Source organism: Triticum dicoccoides, chromosome 5B, assembly GCF_002162155.2.
Source record: "Triticum dicoccoides isolate Atlit2015 ecotype Zavitan chromosome 5B, WEW_v2.0, whole genome shotgun sequence".
In the NCBI taxonomy this organism is placed as follows: domain Eukaryota; kingdom Viridiplantae; phylum Streptophyta; class Magnoliopsida; order Poales; family Poaceae; genus Triticum; species Triticum dicoccoides.
In genome coordinates this window covers 526,329,710-526,346,447 of record NC_041389.1, presented here as the reverse complement: position 1 = coordinate 526,346,447, position 16,738 = coordinate 526,329,710, and positions in this window count along the sequence as shown.

Below are 16,738 nucleotides of genomic sequence, written 5' to 3'. Positions count from 1 at the left end.
TATTTTGTTGAGTTTGCTCCCACTACTATTCATGAGAAGAAATTTGCTTATGTGGAGAGTAGTAAATTTTCTATGCTTGTAGATCATGAAAAGAATGCTTTAGGTGCTGGTTATATTGTTGAATTCATTCATGATGCTACTGAAAATTATTATGAGAGATGAACATATGCTTGTAGGAATTGCAATAATATCAAGTTTCCTCCTTATGTGCTTAAATTCTTGAAGCTATGCTTGTATTACCTTCCTATGCTAGTTGATTATTGTTCCCATAAGTTGTTTGCTCACAAAATCCCTATGCATAGGAAGTGGGTTAGACTTAAATGTGCTAGTCATATTCTTCATGATGCCCCCGTTATGTTTCAATTCTTATCTTTTATGTGAGCATCATTGTCATCATCATGCCTAGCTAGAAAGGCATTAAAGAAAAGCTCTTGTTGGGAGACAACCCAATATTTACCCTTACTGTTTTTTGTGTGTCCACATGATTATGATGCTGTATTAATCATGTTTTATAGCTTTTGTTTCAATAAAGTGCCAAGTAGAACCTTTGGGAAGACTTGTATGAAGTTTATGTGATCTTGCTGTGAAAAATAGAAACTTTAGCGCTCACGAGATTAGCTACCATTTTTTACTGGAGAGTGCTTTTAGGTTGATTCCTTTTGCATATGATTAATACACAAATTTATCAGGTCCAGCAATTTAATTCATAATTTTTGGGGTTCCAGAAGTATACGTTTGATACAGATTACTACAGACTGTTCTGTTTTTGACAGATTCTGTTTTCTATGTGTTGTTTGCTTATTTTGATGAATCTATGAGTAGTATCGTAGGGTATGAACCATAGAGAAGTTATAATACAGTAGATATTACACCAATATGAATTTAGAATGAGTTCATTACAGTACCTCAGTGGTGATTTATTTTCTTATACTAACGGAGCTTACGAGTTTTTTTTTTTTGAGTTTTGTGTGGTTGAAGTTTTCAAGTTTTGGGGTAAAAATTCGATGGAATATGGAATAAGGATTGGAAAGAGCCTAAGATTGGGGATGCCCAAGGCACCCCAAGGTAATATTCAAGGACAACTAAGAGCCTAAGCTTGGGGATGCCCCGGAAGGCATCCCCTCTTTCGTCTTCGTTCATCGGTAACTTTACTTGGAGCTATATTTTTATTCACCACATGATATGTGTTTTGCTTGGAGCGTCATTTTATTTTGTTAGTTTTTGCTTTCTGTTAGTCATAATAATGTTTTGCATCTTTAGTTTCAATAAAAAAGTCAAGGATAGCCTTTGCCATGCTTATTTTGCTAGTTGCTGTTTGAAAACAGAAAGTTTACCGCTGTTGCAAAAATTCCCTAGAAAAGTCAGAGAATGGTATAACGTTGAATCCTTTTGAATATTAAGATCTGATAAAGTTTTACAGTGGGAATTTTAGTTCATAATTTTTGGAGTCAGGGAAGTATTGATACTCTTCCATTCTTTACAGACTGTACTGTTTTGGCAGATTGCTGTTACGGTTGCATTGTTTGCATATGTTTGCTTGTTTAATGATTCTATTTGAGGATAGGAGTATTAAATATGCAGAGGAATTTAGTATTCAATGTTGAATAATAATTTTAGTGATTTGTTACAGTAGAAAATGATAAGGTTTTGCATTGGTTTATACTAACCTATCTTACGAGTTCTTGTTGAGTTTGTTGTGAATGAAGCTTTTGATAAAAAGAGAAACCATGATATGAGAAGAATTAGGAGACACAAAAGTTCAAGCTTGGGGATGCCCAAGGCACGCAAAGATAATATTTCAAGAAGTCTCAAGCATCTAAGCTTGGGGATGCCCCGGTAGGCATCCCACCTTTCTTCTTCAACAACTATCGGTTAGTATCGGTTGAGCCTAAGTTTTTGCTTCTTCACATGAGTTGTGCTATACTTGCAATGTAGTTTTTTTAGCTTTGATTGCTGTTTGAATTAAGTATCAAGATCTGAAATTATTAAATGGGAGAGTCTTCACATAGTTGCATAATTATTTGACTACTCATTGATCTTCACTTATATCTTTCGGAGTAGTTTTTGTTATTGCTCTAGTACTTCACTTATATCTTTTAGAGCATGGTGGTAGTTTTATTTTGAAGAAATAGATGAACTCTCATGCTTCACTTATATTATTTTGAGAGTCTTAAATAGCATGGTAATTTGCTTAAATAATCCTAATATGCTAAGCATAAAAGATTTGTAAGAATTCTTATGAGTGTGTTGAATACTAAGAAAAGTTTGATGCTTGATAATTGTTTTGAGATATGGAGGTAGTGATATTAAAGTCATGCTAGTTGGGTGATTATGAATTTAAAGAATGCTTGTGTTGAAGTTAGCAAGTCCCGTAGCATGCACGTATGGTTAAAGTTGTGTAACAAATTTGAAACATAAAGTGTACCTGGCTTGTGCATCCTTATGAGTGGCGGTCGGGGACGAGCGATGGTCTTTTCCTACCAATCTATCCCCCTAGGAGCATGCACGTACTACTTGGTTTTTGATGAATTCTAAATTTTTGCAATAAGTATATGAGTTCTTTTGACTAATGTTGAGTCCATGGATTATACACACTTTTACCTTTCCGCCATTGCTAGCCTCTTCGGTACCGTGCATTGCCCTTTCTCACCTTGAGAGTTGGTGCAAACTTCGCCGGTGCATCCAAACCCCGTGATACGATACGCTCTATCACACATAAACCTCCTTATATCTTCCTCAAAACAGCCACCATACCTACCTATTATGGGATTTCCATAACCATTTCGAGATATATAGCCATGCAACTTTCCACCGTTCCATTCATCATCATCATGACATACATTACTTTTGTCATATTGCCATTGCATGATCATGTAGTTCACATCGTATTTGTGGCAAATCCGCCATGCATTATTTCTCATACATGTCACTCTTGATTCATTGCACCATCCAGGTACACCGCCGGAGGCATTCATATAGAGTCATATCTTGTTCTAGTTTCGAGTTGTAATTCATATGTTATAATCAATAGAAGTGTGATGATCATCATTATTAGAGCATTGCCCAATCAAAAAAAAGAAAGGCCAAAAAAAAGAAAAAAAGGGAAGGCCCAAAAAATAAAAAAAATAAAAAGGGCAATGCTACTATCTCTTTTTCCACACTTGTGCTTCAAAGTAGCACCTTGTTCTTCATATAGTGAGTCTCATAAGTTGTGCTTCAAAGTAGCACCTTGTTCTTCATGTAGTGAGTCTCATAAGTTGTCTTTTTCATACTAGTGAGAATTTTTCATTATAGAACTTGGCTTGTATATTCCTACGATGGGCTTCCTCAAATGCCCTAGGTCTTCGTGAGCAAGCGAGTTGGATGCACACCCACTAGTTTTCTTTTGTTGAGCATTCATAGCTCTAGTGCATCCATTGCATGGCAATCCCTACTCCTCATGTTGACATCAATTGATGGGCATCTCCATAGCCCGTTGATTATCCTCGTCAATGTGAGACTTTCTCCTTTTTTGTCTTCTCCACACAATCCCCATCATCATATTCTATTCCACCCATAGTGCTATATCCTTGGCTCACGCTCATGTATTGTGTGAAGGTTGAAAAAGGTTGAGATCATTTAAGTATGAAACAATTGCTTGGCTTGTCATCGGGGGTATAGAAGTTGGGAACATCTTTGTGTGACGAAAATGAAGCATAGCCTAACTATATGATTTTGTAGGGATGAACTTTCTTTTGCCATGCTATTTTGAGAAGACATAATTGCTTAGTTAGTATGCTTGAAGTATTATTATTTTTATGTCAATATGAACTTTTGTCTTGAATCTTTCGGATCTGAATATTCATACCACAATTAAGAAGATTTACATTGAAATTATGCCAAAGTATCACTCCGCATCAACAATTCTCTCTTTATCATTTACCTACTCGAGGACGAGCAGGAATTAAGCTTGGGGATGCCTGATACGTCTCCAACGTATCTATAATTTTTTATTGCTCCATGCTACTTTATCTACTGTTTTAGGAAATATTGGGCTTTATTATCCACTTTTATATTATTTTTGGGACTAACCTATTAACCGGAGGCCCAGTCCAGATTTGCTGTTTTATGCCTATTTCAGTGTTTCGAGGAAAAGGAATATCAAACGGAGCCAAAACGGAACGAAATCAACTGGAGAAGTTATTTTTGGAAGGAAACCTACCAGATAGACTTGGACCCTACGTCAGGAGATGAGGGAGGTGCTCACGAGGGTGGGGGCGCACCCACCCCCCTAGGGCGCGCCCCCCTGCCTCGTGGGCCCCCCGTAGCTCCACCGATGTACCCCCTGCACCCATATATACCTACGTATCGTAAAACTTCCAGAACAGAAGATAGATCGGGAGTTCCGCCGCCGCAAGCCTCTGTAGCCACCAAAAACCTCTCAGGAGCCCTTCCCGGCACCCTGCCGGAGGGGGGATCCTTTACCGGTGGCCATCTTTATCATCCCGGCGCTCTCCATGACAAGGAGGGAGTAGTTCACCCTCGGGGCTGAGGGTATGTACCAGTAGCTATGTGTTTGATATCTCTCTCTCATATTCTCTCTCGTGTTCCCTCTATGGCACGATCTTGATGTATCCCGAGCTTTTCTATTGTAGTTGGATCTTATGATGTTTCTCCCCCTCTACTCTCTTGTGATGAATTGAGTTTCCCCTTTGAAGATATTTTATCGGATTCAGTCTTTCATGAGAACACTTGATGTATGTCTTGCGTGGGATAACCGTGGTGACAATGGGTTATTCTATTGATCCACTTGATGTATGTTTTGGTGATCAACTTGCGGGTTTCGTGACATTGGGAACCTATGCATAGGGGTTGGCACACGTTCTTGACTCTCCGGTAGTAGCTTTGGGGCACTCTTTGAAGTACTTTTATGTTGGTTGGATGAATCTGAGATTGTGATGCATATCGTATAATCATGCCCACGGATACTTGAGGTGACAATGGAGTATCTAGGTGACATTAGGGTTTTGGTTGATTTGTGTATTAAGGTGTTATTCTAGTACGAACTCTTTTATAGATCGATCCGAAAGAATAACTTTGAGGTGGTTTCGTACCCTACCATAATCTCTACGTTTGTTCTCCGCTATTAGTGGCTTCGGAGTGACTCTTTGTTGCATGTTGAGGGCTTGTTATATGATCTATCTATGTTATTATTGTTGAGAGAACTTGCACTAGTGAAAGTATGAACCCTAGGCCTTGTTTCCTATCATTGCAATACCGTTTATGCTCACTTTTACCATTTGTTACCTTGCTGTTTTTATAATTTCAGATTACAAATACCTTTATCTACTATCTATTTTGCACTTGTATCACCATCTCTTCGCCGAACTAGTGCACCTATACAATTTGCCATTGTATTGGGTGTGTTGGGGACACAAGCAACTCTTTGTTATTTGGTTGCAGGGTTGCTTGAGAGAGACCATCTTCATCCTACGCCTCCTACGGATTGATAAACCTTAGGTCATCCACTTGAGGGAAATTTGCTACTGTCCTACAAACCTGTGCACTTGCAGGCCCAACAACGTCTACAAGAAGAAGGTTGTGTAGTAGACATCAAGCAGCCAGCCTCCTCCTTCTCCGCCTCATCAACAAGGGCAGATCAAGAGACCCGCCACCGCTCTGGTTGCTTAGGCGCGTCGTAGTCCTTCTCCTCCGCCTCGTAAGAAAGGAAAGACAGCCGCAGCCGCTCCGTCTGCTCCGGCGTCTAGCAGTACAGCCAGAGTCGGGAGGCAATACAGATTCGGTTCTTCTCTGAAGACTCCAGAGAAGTTACCATACAAGAGGAGCGTGGAGGAAAACATGAAGATCGTGCAAGCCGAAGTGAAGAACTTCTTTGAAGGGGTGAAAGCAAAGAAACATCCACCTCCGGAGGAGAAGATAGATCCGGTAAAAGCAAAGCATACTCTGGCTGCCTTGAAGAAACCACCAAAGTCTCCAACGAAAGGCAACTATGAGCGCATTCTTACAAAGTCATTTATCGAAGCGTCATGGTCGGGAAGTACTGTCAGTGGTCAAAGGTTAGCAGAACGACAAGCTGGGAAAAAAGTTGCCCAGCTCGGCGAACAAGCGAACCAATCGTTCCCCCCGCTCCAGGTGTCTAGCAATATCGTCGCTAATGCTCCGGTCGGGATGGTGCCCGGTTATAACAATCTTGAAGATTACCTACCCGACGATGTACATTATGATTTCTTGGAGGTGGACGAACACAAATACGTGTACGGGAAGCCTCTCATCAAAGATGAAAGATCTCTAACAACGATGATGCGAAGATTCCATGATTGGTACATGAAAACCTGCAGAGAGTCTGAGGGGAGGAATATTTTGACGCTGAGAGTTAGAGAGGAGCATGACCTCGTTGGAATTGAACTGTTGAATGTTCCATTTGAGGAGTTCTTCACGTTTTTCAATCTAAAGGACCTCGATAAATTAATGATCACTTGCTACTTCCTGTAAGTAGTACTACTTCTGTCATCAAGTCTCTATATATAGGTCAGCTCTTTCATTGCATGTATTTTTAATTATCCTCACTATATTATGCAGATTGAAGATCGCCGAATTGAAGAAAAGACAAATCGGTGATATTGGGTTCATTAACACAAATCTCATAGATGCATATATGGTTGAATTTCAGGCCAAAGGTACCGAGGCCAAGCTGCTACAATCGTTTGTATTAAATCAAAACAAAGTTATAATAATCTTCCCTTACGAATTCCAGTGAGTGTTATTGTCTTGTGCATATTCGGTTTCCCTTATTAGTCGAGGTTATAGTAATGTAATTGATGAGTTATGCATGCGTGCGCAGCTTCCACCATATTCTCCTAGAGATTAAGCTTGAGCAGGGACTAGTAACCGTCTTAGACTCGAGACGAAAAGATCCCAAGGAGTATGCGGACATGACTGAAATTCTAGAGAAGTAAGTTAAATCGATCATTATCACACCATATCGGCAACTTTGTTCATTTCCTGATATCAAGTAATTGTTTTCTTTGTCTGGCAGGGTTTGGAAAAAATTCACCTCGAAAACTCTGGGACTGCCGAAGAAGCTGCAATTTAGACACCAGAAAGTAAGTACTATAGTAGCATGTTCCATGCATCTCCTAGTGATTCAAGAGCTAGTTTCATCAATTCCATTTAGCATGCTTGCTAATTATCAGTTTGATTGACCTCTATTTCTTGTAAAGTGGTTGTGGCAGGAACAAGGGAATGATTACTATGGATACTACATTTGCGAGTCCATTCGCCACACAACCTGTGAGCGCGGCTACTCTGACAAACAATATGAAGTGCGTAAATAATCATATTCACAATTTTATTTTATTACCATCATTTGTGTTTAGTTTCATTTATTCATATATATGTATTGACCCCCTTCTTCAAATTAGATATTTCGGATGCGGGATGAACTCCTACCACCAGATCATATGCGAGGAATTCAGGAGGAATTGGCGGCATTCTTTCTTGACCACGTGATCGCTAAAGACGGAGAATGCCATGTGGACCCTTATCAGCTCGTTTTCAATTAGGAGATTATATTGTAAGAGATACTTATATTGTATATATGTAGCCAGTAGTGTCGGATAGATATACGAGAACTTGTTGTTCGACCAATATCTCAGAGAAGGAGAGGTGGTCGATATCACTTCTCGCTGTATGCATATGTTCATGACGATCTTCTGTTTCCTTCGTTTGCATACTAGCTAGCGTGTCCAGTCCTCTCTATACGTATAGTACTTTGCGTCGACCAAGCATGGAGATAAGAGAGGACACTTCTTTCTATTAATTAGCTAGCTAACACAATATATGAAACACCTAAATTAACCCCCCCAAAACCCCCTACCCCCCCCCCCTTCAAAAAAACAAAAACCCCAGCACCTGAAATGCTGACGCGTGGATGCCTATTGGTCCCAGTTGGTGTCACCAACCGGGACCAAAGGGCCTCCTGCCTGGGCTCGCCGCTCCGGCCACATGGAGGCCCATCTGTCTCGGTTTGTGTAAGAACTGGGACTAAAGGTCAAGGGCATTAGTACCGAAACTTTAGTCCCGGTTCAAAAACCGGGACAAATGGCCCTTACGAACCTGGACAATAGGCCCTTTTTCTACTAGTGCCCATGATCAAAAAGATCAAAGCAAATCAAAATAATTAAACAAAACTCCCCCAGGGTTGTTGTTAGTTGGAGGCACTCATTGTTTCGAGCAAGCCATGGATTGATGCTTGTTGGTGGTGGGGGAGTATAAACTTTTACCATTCTGTTTGGGAACCACCTATAATGTATGTAGCATGGAAGATATCGCCATCTCATAGTTGTTGCGTTGACAGTGAAAGTATGCCGCTCAAAATGTTATTCATCTCTATTTTAAAATTGAGCTCTGGCACCTCTACAAATCCCTACTTCCCTCTGTGAAGGGCCTATCTATTTACTTTTATGTTGAGTCATCACCTTCTTATTAAAAGGCACCCGCTAGAGAGCACACTGTCATTTGCATTCATTACTATTAGTTTATATTGGGTATGACTTGAGTGGACCTCTTTTACCATGAATTACAATATTTATTCAGTCCTTGATCTTTAAAGGTGCTCTGCATTTATGTTTTGCGGTCTCAGAAAGGGCTAGCGAGATACCATCTTGTTATATCATATTATGATTGTTTTGAGAAAGTGTTGTCATCCGAGTTTTTTTATTATTGCTCGCTAGCTGATTATGCCATTGATATGAGTAAATATGAGACCTAAGTGTTATCGTGAATGTGGTTAGTTTCATAATCTTTGCTGAAAACTTGAATGCTGGCTTTGCATATTTGCAACAACAAGAGCAAATAGAGTTTGTAAAAGTTTTTCTTTATCACTTTCAGTTTATCAACTGAATTGCTTGAGGACAAGCAAAGGTTTAAGCTTGGGGAGTTGATACGTCTCCAACGTATCTACTTTTCCAAACACTTTTGCCCTGGTTTTGGACTCTAACTTGCATGATTTGAATGAAACTAACCCAGACTGACGCTATTTTCATCAGAACTGCCATGGTGTTGTTTATTGTGCAGAAAACAAAAGTTCTTGGAAAGACCTGAAAATCCACGGAGATAACTTTTGGAAAATATAAAAAATGCCGGCGAAAGAATCAAGGCCAGGGGGCCCACACCCTGTCCACAAGGGTGGGGGCGCACCCTCTCCCACTGGGCGCGCCCCCCTGTCCCGTGGGCCCCCTGATGCTCCAACGACCTCAACTCCAACTCTATATATTCTGTTTCGCGGAGAGAAAAATCAGAGAGAAAGTTTCATCATGTTTTACAATACGGAACCGTTGCCAAGCCCTAATCTCTCTCGGGAGGGCTGATCTGGAGTCCGTTCGGGGCTCCGGAGAGGGGGATTCATCGCCGTCGTCATCATCAACCATCCTCCATCACTAATTTCATGATGCTCACCGTCGTGCGTGAGTAATTCCATCGTAGGCTTGCTGGACAGTGATGGGTTGGATGAGATTTACCATGTAATCATGTTAGTTTTGTTAGGGTTTGGTCCCTAGTATCCATTATGTTCTGAGATTGATGTTGCTATGATTTTGCTATGCTTAATGCTTGTCACTAGGGCCCGAGTGCCATGATTTCAGATCTGAACCTATTATGTTTTCATGAATATATGTGAGTTCTTGATCCTATCTTGCAAGACTATAGTCACCTATTATGTGTTATGATCCAACAACCCCGAAGTGACAATAATCGGGATACTTCTCAGTGATGACCGTAGTTTGAGGAGTTCATGTATTCACTGTGTGCTAATGCTTTGTTCCGGTTCTCTATTAAAAGGAGGCCTTAATATCCCTTAGTTTCCACTAGGACCCCGCTGCCACGGGAGGGTAGGACAAAAGATGTCATGCAAGTTCTTTTCCATAAGCACGTATGACTATATTCAGAATACATGCCTACATTACAATGATGAACTAGAGCTAGTTCTGCGTCACCCTATGTTATAGCTATTACATGAGGAATCACATCCGACATAATTATCCATCACTGATCCATTGCCTACGAGCTTTTCACATATTGTGCTTCGCTTATTTACTTTTCCGTTGCTACTGTTACGACTACTACGAAACTGCTATCTTTACTTTTGCCATTGTTACCATTATTATCATACTACTTTGCTACTAAATACTTTGTTGCAGATACTAAGTTATCCAGGTGTGGTTGAATTGACAACTCAACTGCTAATACTTAAGAATATTCTTTGGCTCCCCTTGTGTCGAATCAATAAATTTGGGTTGAATACTCTACCCACGAAAGCTGTTGCGATCCCCTACACTTGTGGGTTATCACATCTCTGCAAAACTCGATCAAGGTTTCTCAAGCAATCATCAAAAGAGGATCCATAAATGGAGAAGTCATCCATGAATACCTCACAAATCTTTTCACAAAAGTCAGAGAATATAGCCATCATGCATCTTTGAAAGGTAGCAGGTGCATTACATAAACCAAAAGGCATGCGTCTATAAGCAAAGGTACCGAAAGGGCAAGTAAAAGTAGTTTTTGATTGATCGTCCGCTGACACAGGTATTTGAGAGAAACCAGAATAACCATCTAGAAAGCAGAAATGTGTATGTTTGGATAGCCTTTCTAGTATTTGATCAATAAAAGGTAAAGGGTAATGATCTTTCTTAGTAGCTTTATTTAATTTATGGAAATCAATTACCATCCTATAACCTGTAATAATTCTTTGTGGAATCAATTCATCTTTATCATTAGGAACAACAGTAATACCTCCCTTCTTAGGGACACAATGGACAGGACTTACCCGATCACTATCAGCAACGGGATAAATTATACCTGCCTGAAGGAGCTTTAGTATCTCCTTTCTTACCACTTCTTTCATCTTAGGATTTAACCATCGTTGATGATCTCTAACTGGTTTGGAGCCTTCGTCCAATTTGATTTTGTGTTGGCATAGAGTGGGACTAATGCCCTGAAGATCATCAAGATTATATCCAATAGTAGCACGGTGCTTCTTCAGAGTTTTCAATAATCTTTCATGTTCCTGCTCTAACGGGTTAGCACTAATAATAACAGGATATATCTTCTTTTCATCAAGATAAGCATATTTAAGATTATCGGGTAATGGTTTAAGCTCAAACACGGGATCACACTTGGGTGGAGGAGGATCCCCTAGGATTTCAACAGGCAAGTTGTGTTTCATAATAGGACCCTGTTGAAAGAATACTTCATCTATCTCCCTTCTTTCATTCATAAACATATCATTTTCATGGTTTAGCAAATATTGTTCTAACGGATCAGTAGGAGGCACGACAATAGAAGCAAGGCCAATAATTTCATCTTTACCAGGCAATTCTTTATCATGGGGTTGTCTATGAAATTTAGCAAAATTAAAATCATGTTTCATATCCCCCAAGCCAATTGTAACAGCATCCTTTTCACAATCAATCTTAGCATTAACAGTATTCAAGAAGGGTCTACCAAATATAATGGGAAAAAAGCTATCTTGTGGGGAACCAAGAACAAGAAAATCAGCAGGATATTGAACTTTCCCACACAAGACTTCAACATCTCTAACAATCCCAAATGGTGAAATAGTATCTCTGTTGGCAAGCTTAATTGTAACATCAATCTCTTCTAACTCAGCAGGTGCAATATCATGCATAATTTCTTCATATAAGGAAATAGGTATTGCACTAGCACTAGCACCCATATCACATAAGCCATGATAACAATGATCTCCTATTTTAACAGAGATAACAGGCATGCCTACAATAGGTCTATGTATCTTAGCATCAGGTTTAGCAATATTAGCAGCTTCCTCACAGAAGTAAATAACATGCCCATCTATATTATCAGCCAAGAGATCCTTAACCATAGCAATACTAGGTTCAACTTTAATTTTCTCAGGAGGTGTATATGTTCTAGTATTACTTTTACAAACCACAGTTGAAGCTTTAGCATGATCCTTTATCCTAACAGGGAAAGGTGGTTTCTCAACATAAGTAGTAGGAACTATAGGATCATTATAAGTGATAGTCTTTTCTTTAACTGTAACAGGTGCAACTACTTTTACTTCAATGGGAGGATTATATTTAAACCACTTCTCCTTAGGGAAATCAACGTGAGTAGGAAAGGATTCACAGAAAGAAGCTACTATCTCAGAGTCAAGTCCATATTTAGCGCTAAATCCACAAAAAGCATCGGTATCCATAAAAGATTTAACACAATCAAACTTAGGTGTCATACCTGACTCCTTACCATCATCGGAACCCCAATCTTCAGAGTTGCGTTTAATTCTTTCCAATAAGTCCCACTTGAATTCAATATTCTTCAGCATATAAGAACCAGCACAAGAAGTATCGAGCATGGTGCGATCATTGAGAGAAAGCCGAGCATAAAATTTTTGAATAATCATTTCTCTTGAGAGCTCATGATTGGGTCATGAATATAACATTGACTTAAGCCTCCCCCAAGCTTGAGCGATGCTTTCTCCTTCACGAGGCCAAAAATTATATATATAATTACAATCACGATGAACAAGATGCATAGGATAGAACTTCTGGTGAAATTCCAATTTCAATCGTTTGTAGTTTCAAGATCCCGTATCATCACATAGCCTATACCATGTCAATGCATCCCCCTTCAAAGATAAAGGGAAGACCTTCCTCTTAACAACATCATCAAAAATACCAGCAAGCTTAAATAATCCACAAACTTCATCCACATAGATAAGGTGTAAATCGGGATGCAATGTTCCATTTCCTGCAAAGGGATTAGCTAGCAGTTTCTCTATCATACCCGAAGGAATCTCAAAGTAAACATTTTCAGTAGGTTCAGTAGGTTGAGGAGCAACTCTTTGCTCTACTGGTCGGGGCGAAGATGCCCCGAACAAGCCCCTCAAAGGATTAGTTTCCATAGTAACAAGTGACAGAAAATTTCAGCACACTATATAAATGTTTCCTTACCAAGTTCCACTCACCAAAGGCGCTTCACTCCCCGACAATGGCACCAGAAAAGAGTCTTGATGACCCACAAGTATAGGGGATCTATCGTAGTCCTTTCGATAAGTAAGAGTGTCGAACCCAACGAGGAGCAGAAGGAAATGACAAGCGGTTTTCAGTAAGGTATTCTCTGCAAGCACTGAAATTGTAGGTAACAGATAGTTTTGTGATAAGATAATTCGTAACGGGTAACAAGCAGTGAAAGTAAATAAAGTGCGGCAAGGTGGCCCAATCCTTTTTGTAGCAAAGGACAAGCCTGGACAAATTCTTATAATGAGAAAAACGCTCCCGAGGACACATGGGAATTATCATCAAGCTAGTTTTCATCATGCTCATATGATTCGCGTTCGTTACTTTGATAATCTGATATGTGGGTGGACCGGTGCTTGGGTACTGCCCTTTCTTGGACAAGCATCCCACTTATGATTAACCCCTATTGCAAGCATCCACAACTACAAAATAAGTATTAAGGTAAACCTAACCATAGCATGAAACTAGTGGATCCAAATCAGCCCCTTACGAAGCAACGCATAAACTAGGGTTTAAGCTTCTGTCACTCTAGCAACCCATCATCTACTAATTAATTCCCAATGCCTTCCTATAGGCCCAAATAATGGTGAAGTGGCATGTAGTCGACGCTCACATAACACCACTAGAGGAGAGACAACATACATCTCATCAAAATATCGAACGAATACCAAATTCACATGACTACTAATAGCAAGACTTCACCCATGTCCTCGGGAAGAAACGTAACTACTCACAAAGCATATTCATGTTCATGATCAGAGGAGTATTAATATGCATTAAGGATCTGAACATATGATCTTCCACCAAATAAACCAATTAGCATCAACTACAAGGAGTAATCAACACTACTAGCAATCCACAGGTACAAATTTGTGGTTTTGATACAAGATTGGATACTAGAGATGAACTAGGGTTTGAGAGGAGATGGTGCTGGTGAAGATGTTGATGGAGATTGAACCCCTCCCAATGAGAGGATCATTGGTGATGATGATAGTGATGATTTCTCCCTCCCGGAAGGAAGTTTCCCCAACAGAACAGCTCCGCCGAAGCCCTAGATTGGTTCCACCAAGGTTCCGCCTCGTGGCTGCCGAGTTTGGTCCCGTAAGCTTGCTTATGATTTTTTCAGGGTAAGAGACTTCATATAGCAGAAGATGGGCACCGGAGGGCCACCAGGGGGGCCATGAGACAGGGGGCGCGCCCAGTAGGGGTGGGCCCCCCCAACCCTCGTGGCCATGGTGTGGGCCCCCTCTGGTATTTTTTTTGCTCAATAATTCTTATTAATTCCAAAAATGACAGTTTGAGGACTTTTGGAGCTGTGTAGAATAGGTTTCCAATATTTGCTCCTTTTCCAGCCCAGAATTCCAGCTACCAGCATTCTCCCTCTTCATGATAAACCTTGTAAAATAAGAGAAAATAGCCATAAGTATTGTGACATAACGTGTAATAACAGCCCATAATGCAATAAATATCGATATAAAAGCATGATGCAAAATGGACGTATCAGCGCCCCCACCCTCGTGGGCCCCTCGTAGCTCCACGAACCTAGTTCTTTCGCCTATATATACTCTTATACCATAAAAACATCAGGGGGAGCCACGAAACCACTTTTCCACCGCCGCAACCTTCTGTACCCGTGAGATCCCATCTTGGGGACTTTTTCGGCGATCTGCCGGAGGGGGATTCGATCACTGAGGGCTTCTACATCAACACCATTACCTCTCCGATGAAGCATGAGTAGTTTACCATAGACCTTCGTGTCCATAGTTATTAGCTAGATGGCTTCTTCTCTCCCTTTGATTCTCAATACAAAGTTCTCCTCGATGTTCTTGGAGATCTATTCGATGTAATATTATTTTGCAGTGTGTTTGCCGAGATCCAATGAATTGTGGATTTATGATCAAGATTATCTATGAATATTATTTGGTTCTTCTCTGAATTCTTATATGCGTGATTTGATATCTTTGCAAGTCTCTTCGAATTATCGGTTTAGTTTGGCCTACAAGATTGATCTTTCTTGCCATGGGAGAGGTGCTTAGCTTTGGGTTCAATCTTGCGGTGTTCTTTCCCACTGAAAGTAGGGGCATCAAGGCACGTATTGTATTGTTGCTATCGAGGATAAAAGGATGCGATTTATATCATATTGTTTGAGTTTATCCCTCTACATCATGTCATCTTGCTTAATGTGTTACTCTGTTCTTTATGAACTTAATACTCTAGATGAATGTTGGATAGCGGTCGATGTGTGGAGTAATAGTAGTAGATGCAGGTAGGAGTCGGTCTACTTGACACGGACGTGATGCCTATGTTCATGATCATTGCCTTAGATGTCATCATAATTATGCGATTTTCTATCAATTGCTTGGCAGTAATTTGTTCACCCACCGTAATGCATGCTATCTCGAGAGAACCCATTAGTGAAACCTATGGCCCCGGGGTTTCTTTTCCATCATATTAAGTCTCTTTTCCATATTATTGAATCTCGTTTACATCTTGCCAGTTTCCGATCTACTATTTTGCAATCTTTACTTTCCAATCTATATGTCAAAAATACCAAAAATATTTACTTTATTATCTCTATCAGATCTCACTTTTGCGAGTGGCTGTGAAGGGATTGACAACCCCTTTATCGCGTTGGTTGCAAGTTCTTGATTGTTTGTGCAGGTATTCGGTGACTTGTGCGTCGTCTCCTACTGGATTGATACCTTGGTTCTCGAAAGCTGGGGGAAATACTTATGCTACTTTGCTGCATCACCATTTCCTCTTCAAGGGAAAACCAACGCAAGCTCAAGAGGTAGCAGTGACCCTTCCGCCTATAAAAGACGTCAACCAACCTAGCTAGCTGGTGAGTGGAGAACATGGCTGCATGAGGTTTCATAGAAGTTCTATAGAACAAGGAGTGAGTTGATATAGCCAACTTCGCCATGTGGGGTGGAGTTCCTCCCTCCAAAAAACCATCATTCTTCTCTCTTATTTTTTGTTGATTGGTTTAGCTAACCGCTTATGCCAAGCGATAACACCATCGCTCTTCTCATTTGTACCTGAAAAATTGATGATCAAAGTGTAACCATGAAGCTTGTGTGGTCATTGCCTGAAAGAACAATATTTGGCTACGAAATTTTTGATCTCAAGCTTTAGTATCTGACTAATATTTGTCAAATAAACATGAAGTGCAGTGGACTAAAAAGCGTTGGTATGCCAAGAAATTGGCATCCATCCAAACAACGACCAAACAAAAAATGATATTTGTTTTGGTAGGACAAATTTCGTCCACAAGTTCTCAGAATAGTTAGCTGACGCATGTTTATTAGGACGTCAGGTGGTGTCCTTTTCACTGGCCTTTTGATGGCAAATAAACTTACAAGGAAGATGATGATGATCACAGATACACCTGACCAAGCGTATTATCAGTAGCAGGTTGGCTGCTTCCAAAATAAAAACGGATTTGCACATGTGTTTCTTACTGGTGTTCATTTGGGTTTTCACATGTACTCCCTCCGTCCCAAAATAAGTGACTCAACTTTGTACTAGCTTTAGTACAAAGTTAATACAAAGTTTATTCACTTATTTTGAGACGGAGGGAGTATCATGCTAGCCAGATTAGAAAACTAACAGGAGAAATGCCATATTGTTGGCAGCCTATGTGATGATTCTTGAGTGCGGAAATGACGACAAGTTGAAAGCACCAG